Genomic DNA, 21083 nt, shown 5'->3' on the forward strand with positions numbered 1-21083 from the left:
CTCAAGGCTAGCACTCTGCCACTTGAGCCACAGCGCCACTTCTGGCCGTTTTCTGTATATGTGGTGCTGGGGAATTGAACCCAGGGCCTCATGTATAGGAGGCAAGCTCTCTTGCCACTAGGCCATATCCCCAGCCCTCAATGTTGTTTTGATTTGCATTTCTTTTATGGCCTGTGATGTAGCGCACTTTTTCATATGTCTCTTGGCCATTCTCATTTCCTCATCAGAGAAGTCTCTTTGTAAGTCTTTAGCCCACTTGATAAGGGGGCTATTGGTTCTTTGCGGTTTTGTTTTGGAGGAAGTTAATTTTTTTTAGTTCTGCATATATTTTAGATATGAGGCCTTTGTCCGTTGAATGGTCGGTAAAGATCTTCTCACAGTCTGTGGGCTTTCTGTTTATCTTGTGAGTTATGTCCTTTGCCGTGCAGAAGCTATGCAGTTTGATGCAGTCCCATTTGTCCAACCTTTCTTTGATTTGTAGCCTTTCTGGGTCTTTGTTAAGGAAGTTCCATCCTGTGCCAAGGAGCCCAAGTGTTTCTCCTACTCCTTCCTCTCTTTCCCTCCTTCCCTCCCCCTTCCTCTCTCCCTTCCTAGCTTTCTTTTTTTTTTTTTTTTTTTGCCAGTCCTAGGGCTTGAACTCAGGGCCTGAGTACTGTCCATGGCTTCTTTTTGCTCAAGGCTAGCACTCTACCACTTGAGCCACAGCACCACTTCCAGCTTTTTCTATATATGTGGTGCTGAGGAATCAAACTCAGGGCTTCATGTGTATGAGGTGAGCACTTTACCACTAGGCCACAGTTCTTTCTTTCCTTTTCCCCTTCTCTCTCTCTTTCCCTTCCTCTCTCCCTCCTTTCCTTCCTCTCTCCCTCCTTCTCTTCCTTTCGAAAGGTAAATTTATCTTCCTCATCATACATACATATACATACCTACATCCATTTATATATTTTATTAGCTTATATAAAATGGGTTTATCTCAAACATACACACACACACACACACACACACACACACATACATATATATGCATGTCATGGCTATTCTATAGGATGAACTTTTTTTTTTGCCAGTCCTGGGCCTAGGGCTCAGGGCCTGAGCACTGTCCCTGGCTTCTTTTTGCTCAAGGCTAGCACTCTGCCACTTGGGCCACAGCACCATTTCTGGCCATTTTCTATATATGTGGTGCTGGGGAATCGAACCCAGGGCTTCATGTATACGAGGCGAGCGCTCTACCATTAGGCCATATTCCCAGCCCGATGACCGGTTTTTTATCTTACAATTTTATTTGAGTAATTACACTACACTTTTCTCAAGTGAAGAATGATAAATATCTCCCTTGGGAAAGATCTTGTTTCTTGACTTACAGTTCAGAGCCTGTCCTTGAGGATATTTCCCAGTTTACAGGTTCTGTGAGCACTGTTATTGATGCTACCACAATTGTAACATCTTGGACTCCTTATTCATTGAGCTATATATAGTCATAGAACCAAACTTTACTTAGTGGCATTTATGCCCAATATTTCTTAAGAAAAAAAAACAAACCCAAACAAAACTTTCACTGGTGTCTTTTGAATGAGACAAGGTAGTAGGAATCTTTTTTTTTTTTTTTTTCTGTCACCTTTCCTTCTGCTTCCTACCACTTCAAGTTCATCCACGGAATGATGTTCAATTATTTAGAGTTTCTTAGGCTCAAATCCATGCACTTTATCAAGATTCTATCCAGCCATTACAACTCAGTTTTCTGTTGTTTCTCAAAGGAGTCTCCTTTTTCAGTTTGTTGATCTCCTAACCTTTCCCCATTCTTGGCAGACTCATTTTCTTGTTACTGTCTTTGTTTGAGCAATTTCCTTTACCTCTTCTCCCAACACCAATCCCCATGAAAAATTTCATTTTAGTTATTGTGTCCTTTAAATAAATCTTTTCTCAGTTTATGTGGCTCATTTTCATTTAACATTTGGAAATTACAAGTGAGCCCTTGACTATTAATGTTGAATTATCATTTCATGCTTCATATTTTACCTCCTCAATAATGTTGCAATTTTCTTGACAATAGGGATTTCATAATTCTTGCCATCAGGCACAACTCTTGGCACTTTTGAGGATGAGTGTTCGGTTGGATCAGCGTTCCAGACCCTTGGCCAGATTTGCTTGAGTCATGCAGATGACCCCTGACTCAGAGAAGGAGGTTGTGCAACATTAACCCTTGAAAACTAGGATGCAATGGCCTTTCACAGCAATGTCTTCCTAGCTAATGGCAAGTTTGAGTTCACTGTGTAGAAAGAGCTAATTAGTCAATGAATTTTGGTATTTTAAAACTTTTGTTTAAATTGTAAGCTGAATAATGGCAAGGAATTCTGAATTCAAATATGACTGGACTTAATTTCTAGTTAAGCTGGGCAATATGGACTAGGCAACTTAGCCTCTCTGGGCTTCACTCAGGTCTTGAGCAGTGAAATGAAAACATTAGACTCCAGATGATCTTAAGGACTAGATAATTCAATTATCAAATTATTTGATTCTATTTCCAAAGCAATGAAATAGTCCCCATAGCCATTGGTGTTTTTCAGATACTTTGTTCTGTGGAATAGGATTTACTATTTTCATGTACAGTAAGAAATTGTCACTTTCGGGGGCTGGGGATATGGCCTAGTGGCAAGAGTGCTTGCCTCGTATACATGAGGCCCTAGGTTCAATTCCTCAGCATCACATATACAGAAAATGGCCAGAAGTGGCGCTGTGGCTCAAGTGGCAGAGTGCCAGCCTTGAGCAAAAAAGAAGCCAGGGACAGTGCTCAGGCCCTGAGTTTATGGCCTAGGACTGGCCAAAAAAAAAAAAAGAAAAAAAAAAGAAATTGTCACTTTCAACTTTAGACATTTATTCTTCTGTTTCCCAATTTGTGTGAAAGTGGATGGACAGATGGTTTATTAGGCTTTTCAAATGCGTGTAATACTGCTGTTCAATTCAACAACGGTTTTAAACTTTGAAGGGCAATGTAGGGTGTGGATTTTGTTTAGAAGGCAGTTATAACTGTTCAATTTGAGGATACTAATGTTTTGTCACATAACTTAAAGCATCCCGTGGATGTATTTCTCAAGGCCTAATCAGTTTCCTTTATTTTGGTATGCTTAAGTCATTTCTGTATCACAGACTTGCTCTTTCAAATTGCAGTTGTAGTTTAAATTACAGTTGCATGTTTTGTTTTTGCCTGAAATCATTTCACCCACAGCCTCCTTCCAAGTAGGAAATCTTTTAGTTTGGAATCACAGAAAATAAAAGAAGTAACAAACTCCTTGTTTTAGAGATAACAACACAGGAGACCTAAAAGTTCCTGGTATTTTCTACAATGTACTTTATAAACAGGAACTAAAGTAAGGTAGGTTGGGGAATGATAGAAATAAACATCTATAAATTGTAAACACCAATAGAAAGTTCTATTCCTGGAAAGATAATCAGTCATTTAATAAATACTCCGTACCAAAGATCATTTCCACCGTCTTGGCCTCGCTTGATTTTTAATTACCCTGTAAAACTCTTGAGATAACTGCGATTACGAACATGCAATTGTTTATCCAAACTGCATCTCAAGTGTGTGTAGCACTGAGAACCAAAGACCCGGGAGAAATGCAGGTAAAGGAGAAAAAACCAAACAGTCTGCTTGCGGAATCGCGGAGGGGTCCCGCGTAAGGGTGAGGATACGTGGATGGATCAGGGTGTTCAGCTGGTCTTGCACAGGGCCCCCGAGGCTCCCGGATAACCGGATAGGATTGAGAGGGGGACGGCGGGAAAGCCCCCAGAGGAAGCCAGGCCGACCTGGAGAGCACGACGTCGAGAGCCGAGCCGCCTACGCGGGCTCAGGCAAGGCCCAGAGGTGTGGGGAAAGAGTGCGAAGGCGCCCACGGGGCCGTTGACGTGGTGGGAAGCGAGTGCGAGGGCAGGTGGGCGCGGAGCGAGGCCGACCCGCAGGAACGAGGCAGATGTGGGGAGCCGGCCACCCCTCCTCCCACACCTTCAGTCAGCTCTGAGGTCTAGCGCGGGACCGGTAGCCGCAGAGTCCGGGATCCCGCGCCCGCAGAGTCCGGGCCGCGCGGGGGGCGGGGCATAGGGCGCGTGGGCGGGGAGGGGGCGGGCCTGCGCCTGACGCGCCCAGAGGCCGCGGCGGCCTGCGGCCGGGCGGGGCGGCGGCATCCGTGGCGGCCGCGGGGGAGGGGCGCGGCGTCAGCGCGTCGCCGGCTGGGCCGCGTCGGTGGCCAGGAGGGAGAGAGCAAGAGGAGGAGGAGGAGGAGGAGGTGAGTAGGCTCCAGGCTGGGAGCTACGCGGGCCGCGGGGAGGCGGGGAGCACGGCCCCTCCCCTCCCCTCCCGGCGCCCGCCTCGCGGGGCCGCGCGGCGCGAAGTTCCCAGTGGGGCAGCGGCGGCGGCCGCGCGAGAAGCGGGGGTGGGCGGGAAGGCGGAGTCGACTGCCGGGCTGCCTGGGCTCACGCTTTCCGGGTGCACGCGCTACGTTCCCGGCGCCGCCCCGCACTCGGAGCCTTGCGTCCCGGCCCGATGCCCTGGCATTCCTCTCAACATGGGCCACTTAAAAATGTTACTTTTCTTGGTGTCCACACGTTGTGCACCCCCGGCCGCAGGCCTGGGAGCGCGGCGCTTCCTCCTCGCCAGGCCTGGGAAGGCGGGCCGGGTTCCCTCCCGCAGAGCGCGGCTTGAGCAGCGCCCCACGGCCGTGGAGCCCTGGCTCCTCGCGCTGAGTTTGATCACTCACCCTGGTGGATCACCAGCACCTCCACTTCCTCACTGTCATCAGAGACCCAAGAACCGCCCTCCCCCTCTCTAGTGCCAATTTCTGTTGGGATCCTGACAGTCTGACCACCCTGGTGAAGGATTTTCTGAATTTAGATCGCGTCCACCCAGCCGTGTACCCAACAGCAAAGTTGTAACCGTACGTTAATTTAATCTTTAAATCTGAAGGTATTTTTGCTACCCTCCCCTCCGCCGTCAAGTAAACTTTTAGACTCTTCTCAGAACTCTGCTGCCTTAGATTATCTCCGAGATAATTCTTAATTCGGTGATTTGAGGCCCTGTAATGGGAAGTTCAGAGAAGGCTTTACATTTTTCCTCCCTCTCCACCTGTATCAGGGGTTGAAGTGGAAAACGTGGGTTGAAGGTGACTTTCCACAGGAGGTGGATTTCCGTTTGCAGCCCCATGTGCAAAAGGTTGATTTTAAAGCTTAATATAGTGGACAGGTGAAGGTACTGCTGAAAAGAAGTGCAGGATAATCAGTAGAGCCATTTTGTTGGATTATATTAATCTATTTAACCTTAAGCTTTAACCATGACAGGAGTTTCATGTAGGAACCCCCATACCAAGTGCAGTATTGAATTTTAATTTGTGCATTCCAGGTATGATGTGGAATAGCTTCTTAGCTTTTATTCTCTTTTATTATACATTTCTTTAGGGTCCTGTGCTGTATTTAATGAAACAGTTTTAGTATGGAGGGTTGTAGGAGTACTGAAATTGTGAAACTTTCTTTTTGATAAACTTGAAAACAATAAATGTGTATTACCAAGTATGAGGCTAATAAGGTAGGAAATTTCATTTTATTGCATACCAGCCCAAGAAGCCAAGATGTCTTCTTCTGTTTGAAATCATGTTGACATTTTAATTTCATGTACTACAGAAGCACAGAATTTTCGATTTGTAGGAGACTTCAGGAGTGTAATCCATGATTTCACAGAGAAATTAACAACCAAAAATTTTTGAAGAGGTTTAGCAGGAGCTGAATAGAGCTAGTTGCCTTAATTAAGCCTTAATTAAGCACTTAACTAGATAATTCGGATCTCCTGAATGGATGCTTTGTACCAAAGTTCCTCCTCCTCCTCCTCCTCCTCCTCCTCCTCCTCCTCCTCCTCCTCCTCCTCCTCCTCCTCCCTCCTCCCTCCTCCCTCCTCCCTCCTCCTCCTCCCTCCTCCCTCCTCCCTTTTTCCTCTTCAGTGTTGAAGATCTAAGATCTTGACCAGTGAGCTGTGTCTCTATTTCCCTTGATTAGGATGTTTTAAAGCCAAGTAATTACTAAATTTTCTCCCGTTTTGATTTGCATGTATGTTAATGATTTAGATCCATTTGATAAAGTGATACAAATTATAGTTAGTAAATATTTTCATTTTATCAGTTGAAAACATCACTTTGTAGTTTACCTTGAATTTTAAAAATAATTTTTCACTTCAAAAATTCTTATTCATTTTCTTGTTTGAGGTAGTCTTTGTCACTCTTAGGAGATTGATATTTCAAGAGTTAAAGAGGGAAACATATCCAATAAGAATGTAGAAACCTAAACCAGCATCTCCAGCATCACTTAAATGTGTGGCAAGTGAAGAAGTCCTGTATTGCTAAGTGGGGTGAATTTCTTTTATTAATAATAGTAATAATTATTATCATCTTCCTATAGCACAGTGCTTGGTGTAGGTGCATTTTCCTTGTAGGAACTTCATGAAAGATGGACCTTATTGATGTGCATTTGTCTGATCTCAAGTATAGCCAAAGCTCTGAATGCTTGTGGTCTTGTTGGTGATAGAATGCTTATAAGTCCTGAACTGTGGTATGGTAAGGTTAAAATAACTTTCTTTTTTGTGTTGATCCAGATATTGTTAGGTTGATTTCCAATATTGAAAGAAGTAACAGATGTACTCTATTTTAGAAAAATTGGAGTAGGAAACATAACATTAATTTTGTTCTTTAATTTTTTTTTTAAATCTGTATGACACTAGCAAAGGACATTTCAGTAGGAAAATCCCAGTCAGTGTAGAATAATACCAAATTTCTACTGTAACAAAGTTTGATAGCCATGTATCAGGACATTCTTTAAGTGATATTTTAGGCCACATTTTAAGAAGGTTTGGTTTCACTTTATAAGGATGTATTTTTCAGCATGTAGAGTTTTGTAAGGAACATGACTTTTGGAGTTCAGATTGTAACGTCCACCCCTGAGAGGACTCCATGCAGATGCTCCTCCCCCCCCTTTAAGTCTGCGCCTAGTACCTAGGTAACTGGCACACTTTGAGGCAGTTACCTCCTCCTTCTCTGAGGTCACATCCCATTCGCCTGGCCATATCTCCCACTTTTTCCTATATAATCCTGCTCAGTGCGTTCCCTGCTCTTTTTCCTTTTCTCTTTTGCTCACACTTGTTCTTTTCTCTCTTTTCTCCTTCTTCCTTCCCCTCTGTCTCCTCTCGCCTCCATATTGTGTGGGCTGGCAGTTTGCTTTTCCCCCAATAAACTCTTTTCTGACTGAACCATGTGTCCAGTTTCCTTTCTGGCTTACCTTACTCTGGCAAGTTGTCTTGTATTTTAAAATTTTATCTCAAGTTGATCAGCTGTGCTTCAGGTTGGTGATACTTAAAATATAAACCACAGAGAGTTATCTATCATTTTATTTTGGGAGTACTGGGGTTTAAACTCAAGGCCTTGCACTTTCTCATCACGTGTTCTACCACTTGAGCCACTTTGGTAGCCCTGTCTTTTCTTTGTTAGGTTTATCTTGTCTCTTCTTTCTTTAGTAGAGTAAAATAGTGTACTTTTTATTTTTAAAAAGGGAACAATTTTCAAACTATTCTTTTGGAAAGTAGCACAACTTTATCCTTTGAAGAGCTCTGCTAATTTTGGACTTAGCAAATACAGGGCCAATTCTATAGAATGATTTCTATTTGAACATGTAGAGTCATGAAATAGCCCAAAGATGTCTTTCAGGGGTATCTTTGTACTATATTCATTTTTTTCAATTGATTTATTACTGAAGACAATTATACAGTAGTACAGGGTAGTGTTTATATGAAAAAGTCATCTTAGATCTGTCCTTGCTGGATCTTCTACCTAGACCTTGTCAGGCCAGTCCCTTCTGCATAGATTGAAAATACATTAAGGACTTTCCCTCCCCACCATACCTCCATAGCAGGAGTGGCCTGGTGTGATTCTAGTGCTCCCAACATTGATTATTTGCAGGAGTAAGATGTGGACCATAAGCTTTCTGTGATTCCCACCCTCCCTCCCTCCCTCCCCTCCCTTCCTTCCATCTGTAACCTTAAACTGGCTTAAGCACAATAGCAGCATTTCTAGCTCCCTTCTCTGGGTATTCTGCCTTCCTCATAGGAGGGAAAGCTGGGACCTGTTTTTACTCATAGAGGTAGAGGTCTTAGGTAGCCAAGATTCTGTGCTACTGTCTTCTGGATTCACACACACCAGTTGGACCCCTTAGATATTGAGAGTTAAACTCTGGCTATGAGCACTTGAGAAACTTTTTTGAAGGTTAACCATTTATTTACATCAGGGGCTGTAGGACACCCAGGTCCTATTGTTTTCTAACTAGCCTTTGGTTAGATTATCCATTGCTTAATAGATGATATTTATCCAGTTTCAGTGATAATTTTAAGTGATGCATTTTTTTTTTTTGCCCTGGTCTTCTCTCAGTGTTAAGCTTTCATTGAGCAGGCTTCCTTTATATATTTTTACAGCATGGTTATTTCCTCTCTCCTAGACTTGTAGAATCTGTCCTGTATTTGGTGGTGTCTTCAGCATTGACTATAGTGTCTGGTACATAGCAGGTGATAAAATATTGACTATATAAATTAATTTCAGTAGTGTGTATCAGTGGGGAAAAGCAAAGTTCATAGAGAAATTCAGAATTCATGCAATAAATTTAGGTATTTCATTGCTATCATTAATATTAGAGAGAGTGTTCATTTTTAGCTTATAAGCATATCCTGTGAAAGCTGGACATATCAGTCATTTGACAGAATTTTGATTTCAGAAGAGAATGTGTAAAAATTTTACTTGGTTGAATTGTAAGGCACTGCATGCTTCAGTTTTCTCAAGTTTGATGAATTTCTCTGTATTATTTTATATTTCTTACACATAGAAATTTTATTGCACTATAAAGAAGTGTGTTTAATGGCCCTATTTTTGTTCATTAGTAATTATATCCTAAGAGTAAATTCTCATTAAAAAGACCTTAAATGACTGCTCGTATAATGAGAGACCTCTTTGATTTTGTTCAGCATACAATTCTAGTTATTGTATTGAGGCAAGTCATGAAACTCTTTAGTAGTCTAAACCTTTAATTTGGTTTCAGAACAGTAGTCATGTATTGAACACTCAAATTACCATGTCTTTAACAAGTAATGCAAACACTGCGTATTAAAAAGGTAATGACCATAACTTTTCTTGTAGACTTTCTTGTACTAATTTTTTAAAGAGGGCTTTTGAACTAAATTTCCCGTGAAGGCTAAAGTCTTATACATTTAATGATAGTGCAGTGTATGTGTTTGTGTCAAAGGGAAAGGGTGGTAATTTTGTAGTGGTATTTTAGAAAGTGGACAGTTTACTAATTATGTTGAGGTAAACACTTCAAAACTCTAAAGAGAAACTTCAATTATCTGAATGAATCGAGGTATGTGAAATTCATTCAGATAAGGGTGGAAATCCTTAATGTAAATGATGCGTGTCAAGGGACATGACCTTAATCTTGATTTTTTTCCCATCCTATATGTATCTTTCAGCTGCTTTTACATTACTAGATTGGGATCCTTTTTCTCATTCTAGGACTCATTAATGGGAAATGGTGATAATGTTATTATAGTCTTCCTTCTCTTTAATACAGAGCAATAAGGAAGAATTCATAGTATTATTTTGTGACAGGAATTATGGCTTATCTGTCCTTTGTACTTTCTGTTGTTGTAGGTGGTACACCACTGCCTTCCATTTTGTCATTTTTCCTGTTGAAGATGTTTGGGAACTATTTGAGAATATATTTTGATTGAAAACTGATTTCTCTGCCTAATCTTACATTTATGTCCTAAAAGTTGAGTTTTAACACGTTGCAAGGATCAATTGAGCTGGATAAAATCCTGATTCCTGCTAGCTTTATCTCTTTAGTGTTTCATATTAAAGCAGCCACCTTGTTTAATAAATCCTTAGAGACACATCAGGTGAGAAACCCCAATCTTTGTAGATTCTAATTCCAGCTGGAAATTTACAGCTTGATTACAGTATAGGAAAATGATTTCCGGTGGAGTTAACCAAGGTTTGAAAAGTTCTTAGGATCTGAAAGCTGTTAGGTAATTTGTACTCAGCCTCAATTGTCTTGAGGCTATTTCTTTATTTTTAAATGGAGATAAGCTCTTCTCAGCCACAAAAATGTGTGCTGACACTTTTGTAAGTGTTCTCTGTGTGTGTGGGTGTGTGTGTTACTGGGGTATGCCTTCCCTCACTTGGCTTTTTTCTTCAAGGCTAGCACTCTGTCACTTGATCTCTACTTCTACTTCTGGCTTTTTGATGGTTACTTGGAGATAAGAGTCTCATAAATTTTTCTGCCTGGGCTGGCTTTGAACCTCAATTCTTAGATCTCAGCCTTCTGAATAACTACGATTATAGACATGAGCCGCCACTGTCCTCCAACTATTACTTCATTCTTTAGCCTTATATATAGCTTCTTTATATGAAGCACCTGAGAACATGTCTTTGTTTTTAGTGTGCACCAACTAACTTCCTTTTCTTCTGTTGCTTTTTAAGATGCAAGATGAGTCATATCTTGAGTGTCTGGGTTAGAGAGTGGTATCTCTAAGCTCTCTATCCCGACCTGTTTGCAATTGCTAAGTCATTGCCTGAGGCCTTCCTAAATATATGTAGGTAGTATGACTGAGGATTTTGGACTTGATGGTCAATTCAGACTGATTTGATTTCCTTCCTTCCTTCCCTCCTTTCCTCCTTCCCTCCTTCCCTCCTTCCCTCCCTCCCTCCCTCCCTCCCTCTGTCTCTCTTTCTCTTTCTTTTCTTGTAGGGTTTAAACTCAGGTCCTGGGCAGCGTCCCTGAGCTCTTTTGCTCAAGGCTAGTGCTCTACCACTTTGAGCCACAGTGCCACTTCTGGTATTTGAGTGGTTAATTAGAGATGAGTCTTACAGGGCCTTTTCTGTTTGGTCTGGCTTTGAATCTTGATCCTCAGATCTTAGCCTCCTGAGTAGCTAGGATTATAAGTGTGAGCCACCAATACCTGGCTTTTATTTTGATTCTTTATGGTTTATGATCTCATGCTTTTGGGGGAAGTTAGGTGCTTAACATTTCTATGTTCCAGATGCCTCATCTGTCAAATGTGTTGATATAACTTAAGTGTGTTTTTTCATAAATAATCATTCATAATTTGTTATTATATTCAAATAGCTTGATGTGCAAGCATGATGTGTACATAGACTATTTTAAATGGAGATAGGTTTTGTTCCATTTGAAGACAGATATAATAAGTTATTCATAATCTTTCAAAATAGAGGTGTTGCTTGCTTGAGTTTAACTCTATGTAGCCTCTCTTGATTGACATATAAATAATACTGATGTGTAATATAGAGAGGCATAATATACAGTTTTTATATTGGATGTTGAGTGTTTCCCATAGGGCAGTATTTTAAGGCCTTGTCTCTGAAGTGATGCTTTTGGGAGGGAGGTGCTGTAGACCTTTAAGAAGTTAGGTCCAGTGAGCAGTTTTAAGGTCACTTGTAGCATGGCCTCAAAAGAGATTATGGAAGTCTAGTCTCATCTTTTCTCTGTTTACTGGCTGGAGATGTACTTATTCTTATACACTCTCTCCTCTCCAGAGGCCCAAACAATGAGGTTACCTGATCTTGTACTTGAACTTTCTAAACTATAGTTAGCTAACTAAGCCTTATTTTCTTCATAAGTAACCTGTCTCAGGCATTCTATTTGTAGTGATAGGAAGCTGAATTAATACAGTAGTTATCTGAAGTCAGATAGACTTGTGTGTATATATAATATATATATATATATAATCTACCACTCTCAATTTCAGTAATCTAGGGAAGGGTGCTATAGCTAATCAATTCGATGTTTTCATCTGTAATAAGGATACAAAGAATAATGAAGTTAAAAATGATAATAAAAGTTCTCAGGACTTAAGTTAGCTATGCAAATTACTTAGTCATATCTGAATCCAATAAGTACTCGTAGTTGCCATAGTAATATTGGACAGATAACTTCCCTTTTCTCTACCATAGTGTTTTATTTGCTGTATAACAGCTAGTGAATAGGATTACCAAGAACTTTAAGTGAGCTGATACATGTATATTCTTACTAAATGTTTATTAATGTTGTTTTTTATGTTATTATTTCAGCTTCAAAACAAATTAGACCAATTTTGAGTTCAAATTAAAATAATTCATGCAGATATTCAATAGATTTACGTGGAGAGTTTTATTATGGAGTTTTGGATGGCAACTTATTTTTAGCTTTTGGTATTTTCTTACGATAGTGGTTTTTAGAGTATACAGACCCTTGTAGAAGGATATACATCAGTTGATATACATTAATAAGGTCCATGAAAATAAGTAGTAGTACAACTTTTTTTTTTTTTGCCAGTACTGGGGCTTGGACTCAAGGCCTAAGCACTGTCCCTGGCTGCTCTTTTTTTTTTTTTCCTCAAGGCTAGCACTCTACCTCTTGAGCCACAGCGCAACTTCTGGCTTTTTCTATATATGTGGTGCTGAGGAATTGAACCCAGAGCTTCATGCACGTGAGGCAAGCACTCTACCACTAGGCCATATCCCCAGGCCCCTAGTACAATTTCTTGAATGGAGAGACAAATATGAGAACCTATTTGTTACTTCTTAAGATAAACATCCAAGAAATTTGAAAAAAACTTCCAAAACTGGATCATTTCTCTTACTAGGCTTTTTTTTTTTATTTTGGAAAGAAAGTTTTCATTAAATGTGAAATCTGTCATATTAAATATATAGTTTGCTGCTTTCTAAAATTTAAAAAAGAGGGCCGGGAATAAAAAAAAGGGTTGGGTGGTAAATAACATTCAGATAAGTCAGGTACAGAAAGTTGGGACCCCTAGTAATATGGAGGAGTAAAAGAGGGGATATTATAGGGCCATGCTAAAAAATAAGACATGTTTTTACTTGGATATTCTTAGGCACAGAAATTTTACTTTGTTTTACTTTGTGGTATTTGAAGTGTGATCAATCAACAGAATGACAAACTAATTGGGAAGTTGACTTCATCTTAGGCTAGTGGTTTGAAGGTAAAAAGAAAGTAGTAAATTCTAGGGTATTGATGATTAAGAGGAGTAGTTGAGTCCAGAAAGCGTGGAAACTGTAGTTCTAAAACCAAATTTGTTCCCCAAACAAGTTCACATTACAGGGTGGCTGTTAACGCATGGATAGAAGTGACAGCAAGCAATTATATAAAAAAATGCTGCTGGTCTCTGGCAAGAAATATAGATTCTCATTAAGATGAGAATCCAGTATAGCAAGCCCATTCTGGAGAAGAGTTCATAGAAAATCAGGATTGTAGAACCAGGAGACGTGGACATGGAAAAGGCCAATGTTGGAGAACTGGAATTTAACTTGAATTTGCATTCTTTACCTCTTCCTCTCTAAGGTCAGTATTGATCCCTTGGAATGAGGCAAGGCTGAGACTGCATTGGAGAGGCAGAGATGGCCTAAAATGTATTTGCTAATTGAATGGATAGGAAGTAAGACAGGAGAACAGTTGAGTCCTTATGGTCTTTCCTTTTACATTCTTTGTGCAACAAACTTCTGGCATCATAATTTACCTATCAAAAATACCCTTTAAGTAAGTTGGCAGACTACTTTTTCTTTTTTAAGAACAAGATGGTAAATATTTTAGGCTTTTGTGTCAGGCCGTCACTGCCCCTGTTGTACTATTGAAGTTTGTTACTGCAGCATAAAAACAGCTATAGAAAATACATAAATGAAGTTTCGTGGCTGTGTTCCAGTAATGATTTATTATGAAGATAGAAATTTGAATTTCAGACTGTTTTCATTTGTCAGAATATAAATTTTTTTTTTTGTCTTTTCTTTTTTGGTACTGGGAATGAAACCCAGGACTTTGCACTTGCTAGGCAAGTGCTTTGCCACTGAGCTACATCCCAGCCCAAAAGTTTTTGAAGTAATTTTCCAATCATTCAAAAATACAAACCTGTTTTTAGATCATAATTGTGTAAGAATAGGCAGCAGTCTGGATAATAGCCTGTGGGCTCTAGTTTGCTGATCCCTGTTTAGTAAATAAATGTCTTTATCCGGTAGTCTGTAGAAAGTTTAGCAGCTCTAAAATAGATCACTCAAGGCCAATGCTGTTGGTGATGCTGTCTTGTTTTGTAGGTGACACTGATGATAAAAATCCCTTCAAGAATTTAGATGTGACATCTGCAGCAGGTTCAGATCTCTCATCTGTAAGACACACTGGATACTTCATAAGGATTGTCACCTATTGTTCATACAGAGTCAAAATGCATTACTTGAAATTGCCTGGGTTTGCTGCTTGCTGGGTCCAGTGATGCACCTAGTATACAAAGAAGTTGAAAGAGAAGTCTTGCATATTCTTTGGAGGACTGGCAGAATATAATATCAATGTAGATCAAGCCTTATCAAGGCTTTATAAGGACGTTATGACTAAATAAAAACAAAATGAAAAAAAATGGTAATAGTGATTGGTGTGAAGTAAATTTTAGTTTTACTTGGGGAATGTATATTGCATTATCATTCCATAATGATACATAGTAATTGCCTTGGTAATTGAACTTTAAAGATCCTGTCTTTATTCATGGAACTTATGTAGTTATTACCTTTTAGAATTGTCTTTTTTTACTTCAAGGGAAATGCAGTGAAGAATAACAGCTGCTTACTAAATAGGTTAATTTAAGAAATATGATTTTTACATAAAATTTTTGCTTGTGTTCTTGAAATTCTGTTCTCATATAGAATATTTAAATGTACTGTATTGGTATGTTTCAAAAACTACAGTTTTCTAGAAGAACATCATTTTGGATAGAATCATACCCAGTAGTAAGTAGAAAATAGTATGCATAGAAGAGCCGAATTTATAAATTAATATTTTCATACCTGTTAACCAAATTCACTTAAAATGATTTATTAAGACATTTTGCATTAGAATAAAACCATTTAAGTTTTATTATCTTTTAATAGTTGTACAAAGGAGTTTCAATTCAACATGCCAGTTTATTAATTCAATGGGTTTTGATTAATGTCACCTCAAACTATATGCCTTTAAAACGCGTTACTCTATCATTACAAACCCTAGAACATGAAATTATTCTCTCTTTTTTTTGGCCAGTCCTGGGGCTTGGACTCAGGGCCTGAGCCCTGTCCCTGGCTTCTTCTTGCTCAAGGCTAGCACTCTGCCACTTGAGCCACAGCACCACTTCTGGCCATTTTCTGTATATGTGGTGCTGGGGAATCGAACCCAGGGCCTCATGTATACGAGGCAAGCACTCTTGCTACTAGGCCATATCCCCAGCCCAAATTATTCTCTTAATCCTGTCACTACTTGGCTGATAGTCCCTGCTTTTGGTATATATCTATTTATACCATTAATAGAGGATTTGAAAGCAATATTGGGAAATGAGATTACTAGATTTTCCTACAGTTGAATCCCACTTTTTTTCCCCAATGAATTAACACTTCTTTTTTATTGTAAAACTTCACAAAATCTTTAGCAGCCCAGCATGTACATTCTAGGTTATATTTTATATAGCTTGTGCAGCTCTTTTATGATCAAAAGTTTCTTGATGACTTACCTTGAAATCTTTGTTAAAGATTTCAATTTGTTATTCACTTTGTTATTGTGCCACTGCCATGACTGCAGGCCTCTTAGAGTGTAGGGCAGCCACCATGGTCATCCTTCTAGGAAAAAGATCTGTAGTTTCTCTATAGTGGAAGTTGCACACATCTAATTTGCAAGTCAGATTAGAGATCATAATTATAGCTTTCTGTTGATTTTATTTCATGACTTTTAAACTATCTTAAAAGAAATTCCATTGAAGCAATGCCTGTAAGAGAAAGACAGGTGAGTTGAAACATTTGAGTCTCTGAAAATCTTGAATACAAAAGGAGAGAAATGCTCTGTCTTGTAGGTGCTTTAATCCTAGAACTCAGGGAGGGATTTTGAGTCAAAATTCTTTGTCATTCATTTATTGTGCGTAACTAAGCTGAGTTGGACTTGGGATTACTTTTAATAATGTTTGGGAAATTGCTATTTTCAAATGTAAGTTTTGCTAGGAATGACCACAGTCTCTCTCTGTGTGTGTGTGTGTGTGTGTGTATGTGTATGTATGTGTGTGTGTGTTTAAAGCAGCAAGCACTTTTATACCTTATAGACAAAATATATTTTATGAGAGATGTAAACTGACTTGTGATAGTCTATTCGATTTGAAAAGTCTATTGTAGCTTTTTAAAAGCCTTTTATAAGGCTTTCAAAATATAATAATTAAAAAATATAAATGTAGTTTGATAGGTTATACTTTAATTTACCTGTCCATATTGAATTTGAGAACCATCTCAAAAGTAAATATTAAAAATAGTTCATGGCAGAATTGGTAAGGCTATTTAATTTGAGAACACAACTGTGGAATAGCATCAGTGTTAAATCTTTGAGATATTTCTAGAGCTAGTAACTGAATTCTTGAAAAAAATCAAGGGAAGAAAATACAAGTGTTTAAAACTAATTTTATATCAATAGTCAAAAGAGTTTTAGTTTTGTCTTACTACATTGTGTGGTGAATTCTAATGAATTGCTTTCTGAAGTGACAGAGCATTTAGAATTAAAGTGTGTTCAAAATTGGTCAATTACATCCTTTATTTCACCAACTGTGTTTTACAGAGTACCAAGTTATGATACTTATTCAAGATGGGAAAGACAACGGTTTTTAACTTTCATGGAATTCATGAAGGGCTCAAGATGTTCTGTTTTGTGACAGCAATGAAAAGAATCTGATGTGTTTACTTAAAATGTTCTCTACCAGACATTTAAGTGAAAAATTGTGCAAGTTATTTCTATTCCAATTTCTTGATGTGGTTATTAGAAGTTACATAGTATATCGGTCATTGAGGAAGAAGTGAAATAGTCCTATGGTTTGTGGCTCCTTTTGTTCCTTTTGTTCTTTTTATTCCTCCTTTTCCTGTCTGACAGTTTTCTGATAAAGGAAAAAATAAAGAAGTAATTATAAAGGCCATCAGGTATTATGGGGAAAAATAAGGATTAATAGCTTTTAACATGAGTGACTTGTTGGTATAGAATGTTGATATAGAATGACAGAGCCTTCTTCTTTTTTTTTTTCTTGGCCAGTCCTGGGCCTTGGACTCAGGGCCTGAGCACTGTCCCTGGCTTCTTCCCGCTCAAGGCTAGCACTCTGCCACTTGAGCCACAGCGCCGCTTCTGGCCGTTTTTCTGTATATGTGGTGCTGGGGAATCGAACCTAGGGCCTCGTGTATCCGAGGCAGGCACTCTTGCCACTAGGCTATATCCCCAGCCCCATGACAGAGCCTTCTTGAAGTAAAAAATGAAGAGAGAGAGAGTGAGAGAGAGAGAGCGAGAGAGAGAGCGAGCGAGAGAGAGAGAAAGAGAGAGTGAGTGTGTGTGTGTGTGTGTGTGTGTGTGTGTGTGTATGGTTCCTTCCTGAATCTGGACTCAAGAACTCAGCCATGTACTCAATTTCCTTTGATACTGTAGTATTGTATCTGTATTTGGGTGAAAGTGATACCATGAGAGACAATCTATTAACAGGGAATGGGTGACAATGAGGTATCACAGGAGTGAATAAATACCATACATAAACAGAGTTGAATGAACTCCATATAGAATTTGTGAAAAAGTGCTTGAGATAAAGTACTGTATTTGAAGAAATAATGAAAGACAAAGCATTAATCCCATTAGATTTAGTACACTTGATCAGTTTTCTTGTTTAATAGGAACTTAGTTGAGCAAAGCTTTAGAGGGTGCTTAGAACAGAATATATTAAGATACTAGGTTAGGCATATCATGGAAGGCTATGACATTGCTCTTCTCACAGCATCTGCTTTGTTGTAAATATTTAAAAGTTTATCCAGGGTAGTATGGGTGGTACTCTATAGCTTTATATTGCAGTGCTATGGAAAGAATCATATATGTCATTGGGGTTCATGGCAGGCTATGAGGAGGTTAAGCTTGAGATGGACCTTGAATAAAGAGATTCATGGAATTGGCACTGGCTCAAGTGGTAGGTAGAGTACTGGCCTTGAGCAATAAAAACTCAAGGCAGTGCCCAGACTTTGAGTTCAAACCCCAGGACCAGCAAAAAAAAAAGAGGAAAAAGAGATTCAGTGGGAAGATAGGCATTTACTTTCAATACAGAGCTAATCAAAGGCTTGGAAATAGGAATAGACAGGAAAAAGCAATTGTCATTCAAACTAGATAGATAAAACTTTGTTTCTTAAAAAATCATTTCAAGTACCACTTATGCATGATTACCCATATTTTAATTCCAGTAGATGTTTTGTAAGACAGACCCACAAGATATAGGCTAGTATTAAACTCTTACTCTTGATACCTCCACTTTCCAAGGGCTGTATTTACTTTGCAGAATTTCATATCGTAATATGCTGTGAATTTCTTTGTTAACAAAAATGTCTTATTTCATCAGATATGGTTTCCATTAGAAAGTTAGAAACTTTACTCACCTTAGAAATTGGATGATTATAAGCATCAAAACTAAACCTCTAAGTCTGGTATATTACCTTTCTTGGTTTTAAAGAGTAAAATACAGAGAACACAGTGATTGTGTGTGTGCGCGTGTGTGTGCGTGTGCGCACATGCTGGTCTTGGGGCTTGAACGCAGGGCCTGCATGCTGTCCTTTAGCTTTTTTTTCCTCAGAGCTAATACTCTACCATTTGAATCATGGTTACACTTCTAGATTTTTTTTGGTGGTTAATCAGAGGTAAGAGTCTCATGGACTTTCTTGCTCAGGCTGGCTTTGAACAGTGATTCTCATCTCAGCCTCCTGAGTAGCTAGGATTATAGGTGTGAGCCACTGGAAACTAGCTTGAGAGAACACAATGATTTTTACAAATGATCTTAAGAAGAATTTGGCAATTAGTTTTATAACAAGTGGTGGTTTTTTCTTCTTTTGTTTGATTTTGTTTTTTGCCAGTCCTGGGGCTTGAACTCAGGGCCTGAGCACTGTCCCTGGCTTCTTTTTGCTCAAGGCTAGCCACTTGAGCCACAGCACCACTTATGGCTTTTTCTTTATATGTGGTACTGAGGAATTGAACCCAGGGCTTCATGTATACAAGATGAGCACTTTACCACTAGGCTATATTCCCAGTACCAGTTTCTTTTTTTTAAAAAGCTTTCCCGTAATAAGAATGTCAGTCTTTGCCAGGTACTAGTAGCTCACACCTATCGTACTAGCTACTCAGGAAGTTGAGATCTGAGAATCATGTTTTGAAGCCAGGAAGCCCAGGCAGGAAAGTCCATGAGACTCTATTCTCCAATAAACTTCTCATTAAAAGCCACATGTGGAGCTGTGGTCAAAGTGGTAAAGCACTAGCCTTGAGCAAAACAAGCTCAGGGACAGTGTCCAGGCCCAGAGTTCAAGCCCCAGGATCAGCCAAAAAAAAAAAAAAAAAAATAGATGACTGTCTTGATGCTAGTGTTACCTTCAAATAGCTGTAGCTCCAAGATTGTATTATCTTGAACTATATGCCTTATCTATTTTGCTGTACTTCAAATGTGAAAGTAAAATTAAAGGTGTGAAGAATTTATAGACTTATATGAACCAGAAAGCACACAGTCAATCTCTGTGCTGATGCTGAGTGTATTAAATTCAAACATGAAATATTGCCTGGAAGTTTTATACACACATACATGTACACATGTGCACATGTACCTCATAATTCCCAATAAGTTACATTGCAAAAATTGTTGTTTATCTGAACTACAGACCCATTTCAAGTTGTCTTAAGACAATTCCGAAATCTACAAGGTTATTTTGAATTATATAAATATTATTATGAGTGTTTAGTGATTATATATGCATATATGTATGGCGTAAATTTGATTGTGTTTCTGCCTCCATCACCCACACTTTATCTTCTCCCATCCCACTGGTATCTTTCCTATCCCTTCTACTTACATGTCTGTTCTCTCTCTCTCTCTCTCTCTCTCTCTCTCTCTCCCTCTCCCTCTCCTTCTCCCTCTCTCCCTCCTCTTCCCCTACTCCTCCCCTCTCCCCCTCACCCACTCTCCCCCTTTTCCCCTGTCTCTCTTGCCAGCTCTGGAGCTTGAACTCAGGGCCTTAGCTTCCTTTTGCTTAAGGCTAGTACTCTACCTCTTGAGCCACAGAGTCACCTCTGGCTTTTTCTATATATGTGGTGCTGAGGAACTGAACCCAGGGCTTCACATGTATGAGGCAAGCACTCTACCACTAGGCCATATTCCCAGCCCCCGTCCCAGGCTTCTTTTTGTTCAAGGCTAGTACTCTACCTTTGAGCCACAGCACCACTTCCGGCCTTTTCTGTTTATGTAGTGCTGAGGAATCAAACCCAGGGCTTCCTACATGCTGAGCAAGCACTCTATAGCTAAGCCACATTCCTAGCCTACTCCCCACCCTTTTTAAAAATTCAGACTTTACATTTGAAAGAAAAATGTGACATTTACCTTTTTGTGTATGGTTTCTCTTCACATAATCTCTAGTTCCATATATTTTCCTTGCAAACTTTCCAGACGTCATGATTTTTGTTGTAAATCAGTTTCTAATGCTCCATTTTATACTTGCCACATTTCTTTACCCATTCATTTGTTGATGGGCATTTAGGCTGATTCTGTAACTTGGATACTGTGAATAATGTTGTAATGTGGTGTCTGTTCTATTTTCTCTTTAATTTCTTTGCTCATATACCAAGAATGGTATATAGCTAGATCATATGATAATTTTATTTTTAGATTTTTGAGGAATCTACTTAAGACTTCTATAGTGGCTGCACTAATTTACATTCCCACCTGTAGTCTAAGGGTTCCTTTGTCCTCCATCCTTATCAATGTTTGTTACTATTTTTAGAAAACTATATCGATGGTAAGCTATTTTTGATTGGAGCTAGATGGACTATTAGTTTACATTTCCTTGGTGGCTAAATTTTTAGAATATTTTTGTCATGTATTTATTGGTCATTTGTATTTAAAAACATCTGTCCAGTTCATTTCAGTGACTGAATTTTTTGTTCTTTCATTGCTTAAT

At 39.2% G+C, this 21083-nt stretch overlaps 1 protein-coding gene and 1 long non-coding RNA gene across 2 annotated transcripts in view; one reads left to right on the top strand and one right to left on the bottom strand.

Moving 5' to 3' along the window:
• Positions 1–89: 89 nt before the first annotated feature.
• On the bottom strand, positions 90–16513 carry LOC125350706. The gene is made up of 4 exons (XR_007210799.1): positions 16334–16513; positions 15607–15610; positions 8258–8262; positions 90–136 (listed from the first exon to the last, which is right to left on the bottom strand). It is a non-coding gene; the product is annotated as an uncharacterized LOC125350706 (long non-coding RNA).
• Gtdc1 (glycosyltransferase like domain containing 1) overlaps positions 4487–21083 on the top strand; it is a 364166-nt gene continuing 347569 nt past the window's right edge. The window contains exon 1 of the mRNA XM_048345534.1: positions 4487–4931. The gene's annotated coding sequence lies outside the window, so the exon portion shown is untranslated. The remainder of the gene's footprint in view (positions 4932–21083) is intronic.

The sequence above is a fragment of the Perognathus longimembris genome, chromosome 4 (genome assembly GCF_023159225.1).
Source record: "Perognathus longimembris pacificus isolate PPM17 chromosome 4, ASM2315922v1, whole genome shotgun sequence".
Lineage (NCBI taxonomy): Eukaryota > Metazoa > Chordata > Mammalia > Rodentia > Heteromyidae > Perognathus > Perognathus longimembris.